General features: G+C 34.6%; 1 protein-coding gene across 7 annotated transcripts in view; it reads right to left on the reverse strand.

The window, feature by feature from the left end:
• The window catches only part of LOC120766559 (tyrosine-protein phosphatase 99A), a 531,852-nt gene that overhangs the window by 84,302 nt on the left and 434,212 nt on the right, over positions 1–13,338 (reverse strand). The gene's annotated exons all lie outside the window — the stretch shown is intronic.

A 13,338-nucleotide genomic window follows, 5' to 3' on the forward strand; every position in this document is an offset into this window, starting at 1 on the left:
ACGTTTGTTTGCTTTCGCTTTTTCTCATGCATATTAGCTAGTTAGTGCCGTTATTTACCGTTATTCGCATGCATGTAGTACTTGTGTGTGGGTCTGCATGTGTGCGTGCGTGCGCCGCAACTTTCTGTTTACCCTTTAAATTTGCGCTTTATTTGTGGGAATTATTATTGTAGTTGGCGCAGGCATAAGCGTTGTTTAGTTTTCAAAGTTGCTTGCTTGGTTTATGCGCTGCCGCAACTTTCTTGCTGAACATGCAAATATTTTGGTTTGGTGTAAATTTGATTTACGGAAATGTGTACCTGCATGCCGCTCGCGACAGGCAAATTAGCATACAAATAGGCGCTGGGAAGGAATATGGTGTGTAGTTAAGCATAGATTAAGGAAAACGTTGAAATGGAAGGGATTTTTTAAGAAAAATAAAATAAAATTTCGCGTATTTTATTTTTTGTACTCTTGCAACCTGTTGCTACAGAGTATTATAGTTTTGTTCACCTAACGGTTGTTCGAATGTATCAACTAAGGCTAAGCGAGATAGATATAGAGTTATATACATATGTATATATAAATGATCAGTATGGGATTGCGGTATTAGGGGCATCTGTGGGCGAAAATTTGTTGAAAAAGTAGGCGTGGCCCCGCCCTCTAATAAGCTTAATGTATGTACATATCTGCTAAACCATTAAAACTACAATAACCAAATTCGCCCATCACAAATTATAAGAACTACTACCGAAGTAGTACTACTCTACTCTACTCTACTCTGCTTACTACTCACATAACGGTACAGTACTAAAAGCGCGAAAAATCAATAAATAAATATGCCAGAGACATTAAATTTTACCACCGAGATGATATGAGAAGGCTTTATGGGAGTTGGTGCGAAAATTGGACAATAGGCATGACACCGCCCACCTTTAGATGAAATCACATATCTGTGGACCCGAACGACCGTTTTTGACTGCATTTAGTCGTGCCCTTCCCCTCACATACTCATGTCACAGTACGAGAAAGGCCAGAATCGGACGCCTATTTCCCACATAAAACAATTTTAAATTCCTTTTAATAATTTCACCTTCCGGCATAAAAATCAAAAAGTAATAATTCCTTAAGAGTTTGCCAACTTATAACCAAAAATTTTTCAAATCCAACCAAAACTGCTCAAGCCCTTAGGTACCGAATATGTGGACCGTAGTATCTATAGTTGACTTTTGACAGAAAATATCATTTAATATATGAGATAAGTATACAATTGAAATTCAGGGATAGGTGGTAGTATATTTATCTTAAATATAATAGGTTGTCAAAAAAGTCTTGCGGTATTTTCGCTAGTTGGCGCTGAAAGTGCGTAGTTCTAGTTTTATTCGTCGCATCGGGTCATGCTATACCTTTTTGGAAAGCTCATTTCACGCGCTAATACGTGTTTGATTGATTGTCGTTTCTTTTAAGTCGTTCGTGGGTTATAGCGTCGCAAACATGGAGCAAAATAAAGAGAAAATATGGCATATTTTACAGTACTACTACGATAAAGGCAAAAATGCATTTCAAGACTCCAATAAAATTTGCGCAGTTCATATTAACAATTTTTTTAAATGCGCCTGAATGTAGGCAACACTTTCATTTTTGGCTATAATGACTTTGACTTTAATTAATGTAAAAGTTGCGCTTATGGCGAATTTTAAGGTAGTGTATTGTCAAAATTATAAAAAAAGTGTAAAATTTAAAAAAAAAAAATGCTGAAAATATCATAAAAATGCAATATTGGTCTAATTTTTTCATCAGCAAAAGCTATAACTTTCGTTCAATAAAATTAAAACAGGATATAACAGTCATATAAAACTGATTTATACATATTTATTGTACATATATAATTGATATAAAGAGTATGTCTCTAAAGACCATTCCAGATTCAAGCATCTAGTAATTCCACTTCCGTTAAATTCGAAACTAGTTGATTTGCTTGAGTCAGGATGCTATTTGAAAGGACGTTTCAGTAAAGTTTAGGACAAATCGGCTGCTCTACTGTGTTCCAACTAGAAGTGAAAGTCATTCAAATGGAGGTAGAGCAAAATACAGTCAAATAGGTGTCTAATAACAATGAATTTTAAGAAAAAATAGTTAAGATGAGGACTTGATGACTCTCTCTGTCGATAACACCAGTATATTTTTTCGCTTTCTCCTCTCGCTATTGATAAAGTCACAATATACACATTTGGCAGCAAACTTCGTCAGGTGTCACTCTGAAGCAGATTCCAGAGATTTCTGGTCAGCTTGTTACAACATATACGACGTAAAATAACAGGAATATGTGAATATTTGATAAACAACTGTTTCCATGGATTTACAATTGCTTTTTATTGAAATTTTGGTTGTTTTTTTCCGAAATCGCAGCTCTTGACGTTACAAAAAAGTTGCTCCAAAGCTAAATGCGCACCTAACTTTGACAGCCATTTTTAACTTTACCTAGTCTCTAGCATTTCCAACGAATTACCAAATCGCATACCTTATAAATGTATAATGATCCCAAAAGCATTAAATTCAACGCCGTTGCTCTTTTTTTTTCAAGTATTATTCTTAATTGTTATTTTTTTTTTTTAAGCACAGCCTTCAATCAAAAATTTATTTCATAAACAACCGCTAATCGTCACGCCGCATATTAAAAAAGTAATAATAATAATTAAGTATAGTGATTAAAAAATCTAATTTATTGGCAAATGTGTGAACAAAAAGTGTGAAAGAAGCGGTAGTTCCTCAATAAAGCAATTGAGCGCTATAAACGGAAGTGTACATATGTATGCAATCGCGAGTTTGTATATAAATACAAAGCCGTTGTTTCTCAAACGGCAAGCCAAATATTTGCATAAACAAATGGTAAACAAATAAGCAACAGAAACAAATCGCAACGCGATTATGGACACTAAGCTCACAACGGCACGCCCCACTCTAGGAAAGTTCACTAAGAAAAATGGCATAAATAATAAAAAAATATATATTTAATAAATTAACTGAAATAAAAAACAATACAATATGTATGTATATTGCGTTGAATATTAGTGAAAGAGCAATTAGAAAAAAAGTTACTGTGAAATGGAATAATAGCTAAATATAAACAAAATCGATGAAATGGCTGTGAGCTTTATCCGATCTCAAGTGTTGGTTGGTATTTTTGTGCTTGATAAGACATTAATCGCACGCAAATGAGTTGTGTTTATATTTTTTTGTGAAATTAAGGGTTTTTACATTGCTAACTTAGTTTAGATGCAAATGAGTTATTTAGGCATTAGGCATACAACACCGCCCTCGAGTATAACTTATGAATCAGAAAAAATGCGTTTTTTGCTAGATTTTTTCTAATGATAGTAGGTAATAGATAAGTGGATAATGTTATTAAATAAATAAGTAAAACTAATGTAAATTAACGGAATTTAAAGAATTTTATTAATCGACGATTTCTTTAAATTTGAATTTCCTAAAGACCATAGTCGGTCTCCGAAAAAGGTTTTTGGGGATGTGGAAAAATTGTTTGCTTATAACTATCTCCAAACCAACAAAATTTATTATTATTATAGATGAATGCGGGAAACGATAGAGATACTGGTAAAATTTCTAATTAAAACGTAAGCCACTCACTTACTGCTGAGTGGCTTCAAATCGAAATTTTTGCTGAAAATCTTATTCCAGCGACAAGTCCCTGAGAAATCTATCTAAGAACATTTTTCGGAAATTTCAAAGCAGAGCAGAGCAATTCAGCCGTTTCTGTAAACTATCATACCGAAACAATTTAGATATTCGATATATACAAGGAGCGTACCAAAGTAAGCAGGACTTTTTGAATCTAGCGCCCCCTGGTGACGCCATCTATATGTCGACTGGTGCGTTAGAATGTGCTATCTGTATCGATTTTCCAGTGAGATATTCATGACATGTCATCTATTAGAAGTGAAGTTATTGCGTTTTAAGTGTCAGTTTGTTTGCGTAATCGGTGCGAAAATGAGCCTCGAACAAAGAGCCAACTTTAAATTTTGTTTTAAAATTGATAAAACTTTTTTCAAAACGTTTCAATTGATGAAACAAGTTTATGGCGATGATTGCCTATCCCGTAGCAGAGTGCACTAGTGGTTTCAACGTTTTCAAAGTGGTCGTCAGAACATAAATGACGATCAACATGTGGGCCAAACAAAATCCGTGATCACCGGAAATTCCACCGAAAGTGTGCGTGAATTCATCAAAAATTAGCCGAAATCGTCATTAAAATTCATGGAAATGGAATCGAACATCTCCACAACATCGATTTATCGCATTTTGAAAGAACATTTGGGCTTACGAAAAGAGTGTTCACGGTTTGTTCAGCACAAATTGGCTGACGAGTAAAAATTATTCAGAATCCAACACAAAAATCACATTTTAACCATTAGCCACTGGTTTACTGTCCGAAGCGCTCTATCAACTCCAGCTTCAGACTTCTTTACTATTGCACAGTTTTCCAAGCCGAAGTTGCAGCCATTAAGGTAGCAGTATATTTACTACTCCTGAGTGCAGTCTCCTTCAGACTAGTGACCATGCACTCAGATAGCAGAGCGCCCTGCCTTGAACTCATGAACAGGGCCAAGCAGCGCCTAACCTCGCTCTCAATAGCATCGAGCGTCTTTGTTATAAAATTGGTATAAGTGTCAGGCCACAGCGTAATCGCATGAAATCTCAGAGCTGATGAGCTAGCAAGAAAGGCACACTAGAGGCGCTATCGGTAGAATGGATGTGGATCGGTGCTCCCGTTTGCTAACTTAAGTAAAACAATTTTCTCATATGTAATTTATGTTATTTTATGTTAATTCTGTCATGTTATGTTACGCTATGTTATGTCATGTAATGTTATGTTGTATTATGTCTTTGTATATTAAATTATGTTGGGCTATAAAGTGTTGCGTGTTGTAGTCTTTTATTTTGTATTAAATTATGCTATGCCGTGTCAAATGTTATGCTATGCAATGTAGCCCTGTGTTATGTAAATTCGGTTGTTTTATTTTAGATTTGTTTATTTGCATTCTTATCCTTGCAAATTTCGTCTCACACACTTATTTCAATAACCCTTCTGGTATCTAGTATTCCACTAGTTTCAAACAAGTCATAGACTGATTTTAAACATCGAAGTTTTTACTGCTGAGTATTATTCAGTTGAACATTATACTATATGTGCAGTACAATCATTATGCCTGCGGTAAGCCTTCAAACTAGTTAGGAAATGTATCATTTTGTAACTAGAAACAGAATTGGACTCAATATCAAAGCTTTATATATAACATAGAAGTATTTTATATTACGTATTAGACCAATGGCTTTGCTTCATAATCTAACTAGAAATTTGCGCACCAACATCTTGAACTGATTTGCATGGTTTATACTTTAAACCGATGTCTGACAATTGCCATAAGAAAAATGTACTGGTTATTACCTGGTAATTATCTGGAAAAAATACAGCCGGTTGATTAGTTGCACTCGCAGTTCAGCTGGAAACTAATACTAGTTCAAAAGTAAATTATTACTCGCTGGCTTGACTGTCGGGTTCATAAGAATTTCAAATGTGATGTATGCTCAAGTCTAAGTTTTTATATAAAAAAAAAAAAAACATAAAAATATCTTTATTTTATGCACTTCATTTGTTATGCAAATTAGAAGCGCGGCAGCAATCCAAAACGCTTGAGAATCTTTATTGTTGCGCGCGTCGCAGCTATTTTATATGCGTTATGAGTTGACGAGCTTTATTGACAATCCATCTAAAGTGCATAAATCAATACTCGTTTGCTGACTACATGTTAATATGTTTGTGTGCTGGTTTATACAGGAGTAGAGTGAAAATTGTTTATATAGATATATATATTATATACGCTTACATACATGTCTATATAAATGTGCAATGAGCAAATGGTAAATGCATGTAACAGATTTCATAAACAACTGACAGCTTCAAGTGCACTTCGGAGATCAAAGGCGATGTTGTAATGATTCCGAAGGCGGTTTAATTGTAAATTGTACTTTACATAAGATATTCGATAGTAATTTCAAAGCGTATTTACGTGCATATACATACATACATATACCATTTTTGTAATTATATGTATATGTATGTGAAATTGTAAATAAAAAAGTTCAATGCTCATAATTTAAAGCTCAAAGTTCAAAAAGCTTTTAGGAAATTGCTGATTTCGTAATTACTGATAATATATTTTTTAATATTATGTTATAATTTTGTTTACGTAGTATTAGAAAAAAACAACAACAACAAATTAATTAATTTTTTTTTATTATGTATGGATGTTTATCACAATTTTTCAACGATTTTAGCGTTTGAAGTCTAGGAAAACATGGAAAGTCGTTGTTGTTGTTGTTTTAGCGGCTTAAAATCATCTCTAAATCTGTTAGGAAGATACTGGCGAGGTGTAAGCTTTTGAAATCGTTTATTGTTTGTCGTTGGAGCGGCTTAAAATCTTTTTTATTACTTTAGCATGATACTGGTGAGTTGAAAGCTCTTGAAAGCTCTTATTTTTGTTGTTTTAGCGGCTTGACGCCATCTCTAAACATTTTAAGAGGATACTGGGGAGATGAAAGCTCTTGAAAGCTCGTATTTTTGTTATCATAGCGACTTAAAATCATATCTAAGTATTTTGGAAGGATACTGGCGAGATGAAAGCTCTCCTTCGGACATGTAGCAGTATGTACATTGACTTGGCGGTATGTATCTGAGTCGGTTTCGATTATAAAAACTGATTGTCGTGGTAACGGATATAAAAGTTGTTATTTCGCAACAGCAACTATATATTTTTCAACTATCATTTATGACAGCGAAGCGTCAAATTTAATTAATTTAAACTGATTATGCTAAATGACAGCAAAGTAAACGCTCTTTGTTGCTTCCAACTAAATACCAATGTTTAATAAAAGGAAACCACCAATGAAATAAAAATGCAATAAATTTAGGAACAAAACTTATTTATGACGCTTTACAGCTTGACACGTAGTTTAGACCAAGAAAAAATATACAAATAATAGCGTTCAGAGAAATACATATGTTGAAAAACGTTTGAAAAAATTCGCATTACAAGCCCGTCGCGCTCACAGCCTTGAACTTGATTGTAAATTTGTGCAATTGAAATTTTTATTATTCGAGCGTATTACGTGTTTACACTTTTTACGGAGACTGTTAATTCAAATAATTGCTTGTTTGCCTTTTTCTTGCCTTTTTGATGTGTGTAAAATATGCTGTTGTTGTTGCTTTTGTTTTCACATTTTGGGCAATTCATCAGCCTTTGTCAATAAACGTTGCGTTCGCTCATCTGTTAACGTTGCCGCCAAGCGCGACGGCAAAGTAAATTACGCGACATGCATGGCGCACACACACACATATGCATACATGTGCGTATGTATGTGTGTATATAGTAAATATAAAATCGAAATGTTTTTCTTCATTTCGGTCATGAAAACGTGCTTTGAAAGTTTAAATTGCTGCCAGCCGGTGGGTTAGTATGACACGGCTGTGCCCAGACGGCTTGTGGCATAGCCACATTATATTTTTATTTGAAGAAAGGAAGTAATAGAATTACACAGCTATACATATGAAGACGGGCCGTTAAATATTATGGCGTATAAATGCATTTATAAATCTTTAAAAGATCCAATTACTTATCTTGTGGGTAGTATACTTACCCCCTCTACATGAAAGAGAGCAATCAACTGTTTAAAAAGTAATCAATTAATGAATTTCGAGTTGCAACATTAACAGTTTTCATTGCATGTTGCAGTAATAAATATAGATAAGTCCAAAATTTGCACAAAGTCCTCTTTTTCCTAATTTCGTAGCGATTTTGCGGTTGAGCATCGAACTTTAACTGCTAATAAAAATTCGAAATAATACTTTATCTGCTGTAACCCGGTGCTTAGTTTAGATAAGGACATAAGAATTTATATTCAAATATTTATATTTCTTGGGAGCAATTTACAGCTAGGCTATTTCTCCAATCAAAAATCAGTGAAGCTATAATGCCCTGCACAAATACAAAAATTTCTTACAAAAAACTTGATTTCGATTGGTAGCTTTGTATGGTAACTACATATATGCTATAGTGATCCGTTCTAAGCAATTTGCTCAGCTTCTTGGTGAAAAAAGGAAGTGTGAAATATTTCAGCTCGATATCTCAAAAATTCAGGGACAGGTGTGCGTATATACAGACAGACAGAAGTGCATAACTAAATCGATTCGCCACGTACGAAAAAAATCATCCTTACCAAACAAAGTACTTTCGTCTTATATATTGCTTTTAGAGATCTATCTATTCCCCAGTGGATTGAACAATAGAAACACTTTCTGATCAGTTGACAGATTGTATTAACACAAATGTCGAATATTATATTATCAACACACTCCGAGCCATAACATGTGATGGTTTAAGAGGATCAACAACAAAACTAGAGAGGACATTCTCATGGAACTAGGGAGAATACAATCTGAATACCTGTCTGAACTAGCTAAAAAGTCATGACTCTCGACTTTGGGAGACTTTTTAAGATAATAAATGATATGACAGCTTTCGATGTATAGTATTTCAATAAAAAGAATTTATTAGCCAATGGTTACGAAACAAAGTTCTTATTATAATGGGTGCGCCAAGTATAGGTACTTTTTTAATAGCCTTTTTTCGACAGATCATGCGTGAGTCGTGTCAAGCTGTCATGTTATTTTTGTTCAGGATTGTTTGGCATTTCATCAGGGAAAGACTTACGCCTGAACAACGTTTACAAACCGCGCTTCGCTCAACTTATGGTCAACATAATCGGCTTACTGAGCGTACTATTCCCATAGCATTCATTATTGGATAATCTTCGACCGAATAGACCATGTCCGGCACGCAGTGAAGAAAATTTAGCAGCCGTAACTGAGAGTGTATACAAAGACCGTGGAGAGTCAATGCGGTGCCGTCCACAGCAACTCGGACTAACATATGGAACGACTTGGCGCATTTTGCGTTGAGATATTGAATTGAAAGCGTACAAAATACAGCCTTTGCAAGAACTGAAGGCGCTCGAGCTTCCCAAGCAAAATTGCCGTATTTGGTACAAAAGGTACCATGAAGAGTTTCAAGAGCTGCCACTTCATCCAGAAAGTAAAACGATTTGGCGAATTGGTAACCGACTTTTTGATGTCTGAAATTGAAGCTCGTGATTTCGGCCACATTTGGTTTCAACAAGACGTCACCACTTCCCACAGATCGCATCAATCAATGAATTTTTTGAGTGAACTCTTCGGTGAGCAGATGATTTCACGTTTTGAGCCGGTCAAATGGCGACAAGGTCATGTTATATCATACCGTTAGACTCTTTCCTGTGGGATATGTAGAGTCTAAAGTCTTTACGGACAATTCCGCTTCGCTCAGGCCTTGGAGCAAAACATCACGCGTGTGTTCGAATGAGTCATCGAAAATTGGACTACACGGATGTACTATCTCAGACATAGCCGCGGCCAACATTTGAAAGAGAAAATCTTCAAAAAATAAATTCGAAAGAATGTTCTTTCAAGTGGTAATAAAGTTTCTGTGTTTTTTCTTTAAAAAAGTAAGAACCTTTGCATATATTATACAGTATCCAAAATTGGAGCGATATATCTCTCATCACTTTTGCTTACTAAAACTAAATAATACAAAGCCATTCTGTTTTTTATTAATTGTATTTTTTTTTTGGAAAATTGCTGTAGTCATATTTAAAACAGTTATCAATAATTTTTCCTGCGGCAAAGTTAACACACCCTGGCTGGTTAAAAATTTAATCAAGTCCTGGACTGACTGTCGTGGAATTGAAATCGGAGGTCTATGGCATCAGGAGAAGGCGGTCGCTTTGGTATTTGAATCTCTTATGCCTATCACTTTGGTGGCTTACGATATCAGCTAAGTATGACAAAGAGTTGGAAATAATAGCGCTTTGTGTACTTAGTATTAGTTCTAGTTTCAATTCAGGGATCTTAGAAAACAATTATCTGATTGCTGGCAGAATTCTTAAAGAATATACATAACTTTTTTTAGAGGCGCTCCCTGAGTTGACTTTTAGTATAATCTATAAGAAGTTGCGAGTTTTACTTTTTTTTGACTTTTAAATAAGTGTACTTAGTGCTACATATTAGAACGAATTTTAGATAAGCATGTATGTATGTATGTCAAGGTTAAGAATATAATTAGTATGTTTGCTTTAGTGACCTAAATTTTAAGCCAATATAAATTTTTGCGATGAAAATGTAGACCAACATTCACAAGGTCCATAAGCCGGACTCTGTTTGTTGAATTATTACTCGCAATTATTTTCTATATTTTACTATTTTTTTAAGAAACTGGCGCAGAAAACGGGCTTATTGTTCTTACTTAAAATATATAAAAATCACTATGAAATTATATTATAATTTAGAATCTAAATCTGCCAATTCAGTTAAGGAGTTGGAGTGTGTTGTCATCTCAAAAAGTTGCCTTCGTACACTTTTAAACAAGTTAAAACGGATACCATTTTTCAGTCGAAATAATATTTATTCATTTAATGTATTTTATGACAGAAATGCCTCCTCAAAAATTCACAGCATGTGTTATATGTATGTGTGCAGTTGCTTGTAATAAAATCGTTGCGGCAATAAACTTGACCTCTACTCCAAACGAATTAAGCTTTATAAATGGAAAAAAGTCATTGCCGTCTAAGTAATTGACTCTGAATATGATATATGTACGTAGATATATGTATGTATGAGTAGGTATATTGATGCATTTTTGTACATTTTATAGCGTGCATATATTGGTGGGCAATCACTCTGTAATACAACTTTGTTTAATTGGCTATAAATCACGCAGCCAATTTGTAAAACCAAAACCATGAAAAAAAGAAAAATAAACAAGAAAAAATGTTAACTTCGGTTGCACCGAAGCTAAATACCCTTCACAGGTGCATTTCTGTTAGTAACTATGTGTTCAGTTTGTATGGAAGCTATATGCTATAGTCAACCGATCTGATCAATTTCTTCGGAGATTACATTGTTGCTTTAGGAAATAGGAATTTAGGAAAGTTTTCCATACGAGCATTTGATTCCGATCGTTCGGTTTGTATGGCAACTATATGTTATAGTGGTCCGATATCGGCCGTTCCGACAAATGAGCAGCTTCTTGAAGAGAAAATGACGTTTGCAAAATTGCAAAACGATATCTTAAAAACTAAGGGACTAGTTCGTATATATACAGACAGACAGACAGACGGATATGGCTAAATCGACTCAGCTCGACATACTGATCATTTATATATATATGTACTTTATAGGGTCTCCGACGATTGCTGCTGGGTGTTACAAACTTCGTGAAAAACTTAATATACCCTGTTCAGGGTATAAAAATAGAAACGAAAATACAAAGAATTAAACATTAATAATTCATATGTCTAAAAAATAAAAATACTAAAAATTTTACACAAATTGCGCAGCCTAAGTGCAACGGCTGTTTCGGTTGAGTTTAGTGCAACAGAGTTGAGGTTATATTTTATATAGATTTTTTTTTGTGCCTCGGCGCACTGGCTACATCTGTGCAAGCTTTTTTGCCCATTTTTAGTTGTTTCTGCTTTCGATTTGTAAACGCGCCACTAAAATTTAATTGCTTGGAAGACCCTAAGCCGCTCGTACAATAAATAAAACACGCTGTCGATGGCTGTGCGATGACATTAAGCACTTAAACCTAATGACTTCATAGGCGCGCTTACAAACAAATACAAGTATATGTATGTATAAACGGTACTATAGGTACGCTCTCATATATATATTGGGTATATAAAAAAATGGGTCTATCGTGTCGCACACGCCACTCATGCCACACATTGCGACCCGACCACAGCCAGCAGCATGAAATTGAATTGAGTGCATCCGAAAGGCTGAGCTGGTGGGTTGTATCAGTGAATCACAACACTAGACTACACTACATTTATTTATTTAGTCGCTGACATATTAAGTCGCAAGTCAATGCTCATGCGAACATACACACATTCATGCATATACATAGTTATATACATATTTATTTAAGTGTTTATATTTTTAGTAGCGTGTAAATTAGTTAAATTGCCTTTTGTGGTCGCAATAAAGCTTATCTCGCTGCTCGACGAATTTTAGCGTTAAACCGGGCGAATGTGGGGTTCACCACATACTTATTAGTGGGGCAGCGTAGTGGATTTGCTTATCTATAAACAAAACAATTTGGGTTATTCTTGAAGATTTGGTTGTTTTGTGCAAAATTAGTAATTTCCCATATCTCTCAATAATTCTCCCACTAATTTTTTTCACTGTAGCTGACCTTGGTGTTAATCGTTCAGTTTGTATGACAGCTACATACTATATATGATATATATGACAAATGAGCAGTATTTTGAAGAGAAAATGACGAAAGCAAAATTTTAGAACGTTGTCTCGAAACTGAGGGACTAGTTAGTATATATACAGGTAGACAGACATGGCCTAGCCGATTCAGCTTGTCATGCTAATAATTTTTATACCGATATATCTACTATACATACTATACTTTATAGGCCATCCAAAGTTTTCTTCTGGGTGTTATCAACTTCGTGGTAAACTAATATATTATGTTAATCATATGATGACTTTGTCATCACTCAAAAGTCTCTCTCAGATCTCCAGGTCTACTAAAAAAGTGCTTATTATACCGAAACGTCTCACTGGAAAAGCATTCAGTTAACTGTCTCACAACACTACTGTGTATTTCCTAGATGACAGAATAGAATTAGTTATGACAGAGCAGTATTTGTTGTGCTTGAAAATGTCAGTTAGGTGTGACATTGCATAATCGTAGTATCAGTTATTTTGAGTGTTTATGTTCAAGCGCTTCAGTAATTTTTAACGAACATAGTTTCGATATTGTAACGAAGTTAGTTATACGTAAAGCGGTTTTGTAGGACTTGAACTCTAATCTAGTTCCTGAACGATATCGCAATGCACAACCGATTATAAGAACTAATATATAGAAAACTAAATTCTCATAAGAGCCATAAACTGGTTGGAGACGGGACATCTAGTTGACAAAGAAAAAGAAAACTTGCAATCACTTCAGATCAGTAGGCTTCTAGATGCCTGCCTGTTCTAAGCAGAGGTTGTTTAGACTGTTCTGTATAGAACAAACCATGTAGAAAATGTTATAATTGTTGGAGTGAGAATTATGAAAATAATAACTGACGGTGAAAATGTAACTTCGTCGAAGCTGTCAACTATAATTTGAATATTCAGTTGCTTAATAATAGTATATTACAGAACTAAAAACCATATTTAAAAACGTT

Source organism: Bactrocera tryoni, chromosome 1, assembly GCF_016617805.1.
Source record: "Bactrocera tryoni isolate S06 chromosome 1, CSIRO_BtryS06_freeze2, whole genome shotgun sequence".
NCBI lineage: Eukaryota > Metazoa > Arthropoda > Insecta > Diptera > Tephritidae > Bactrocera > Bactrocera tryoni.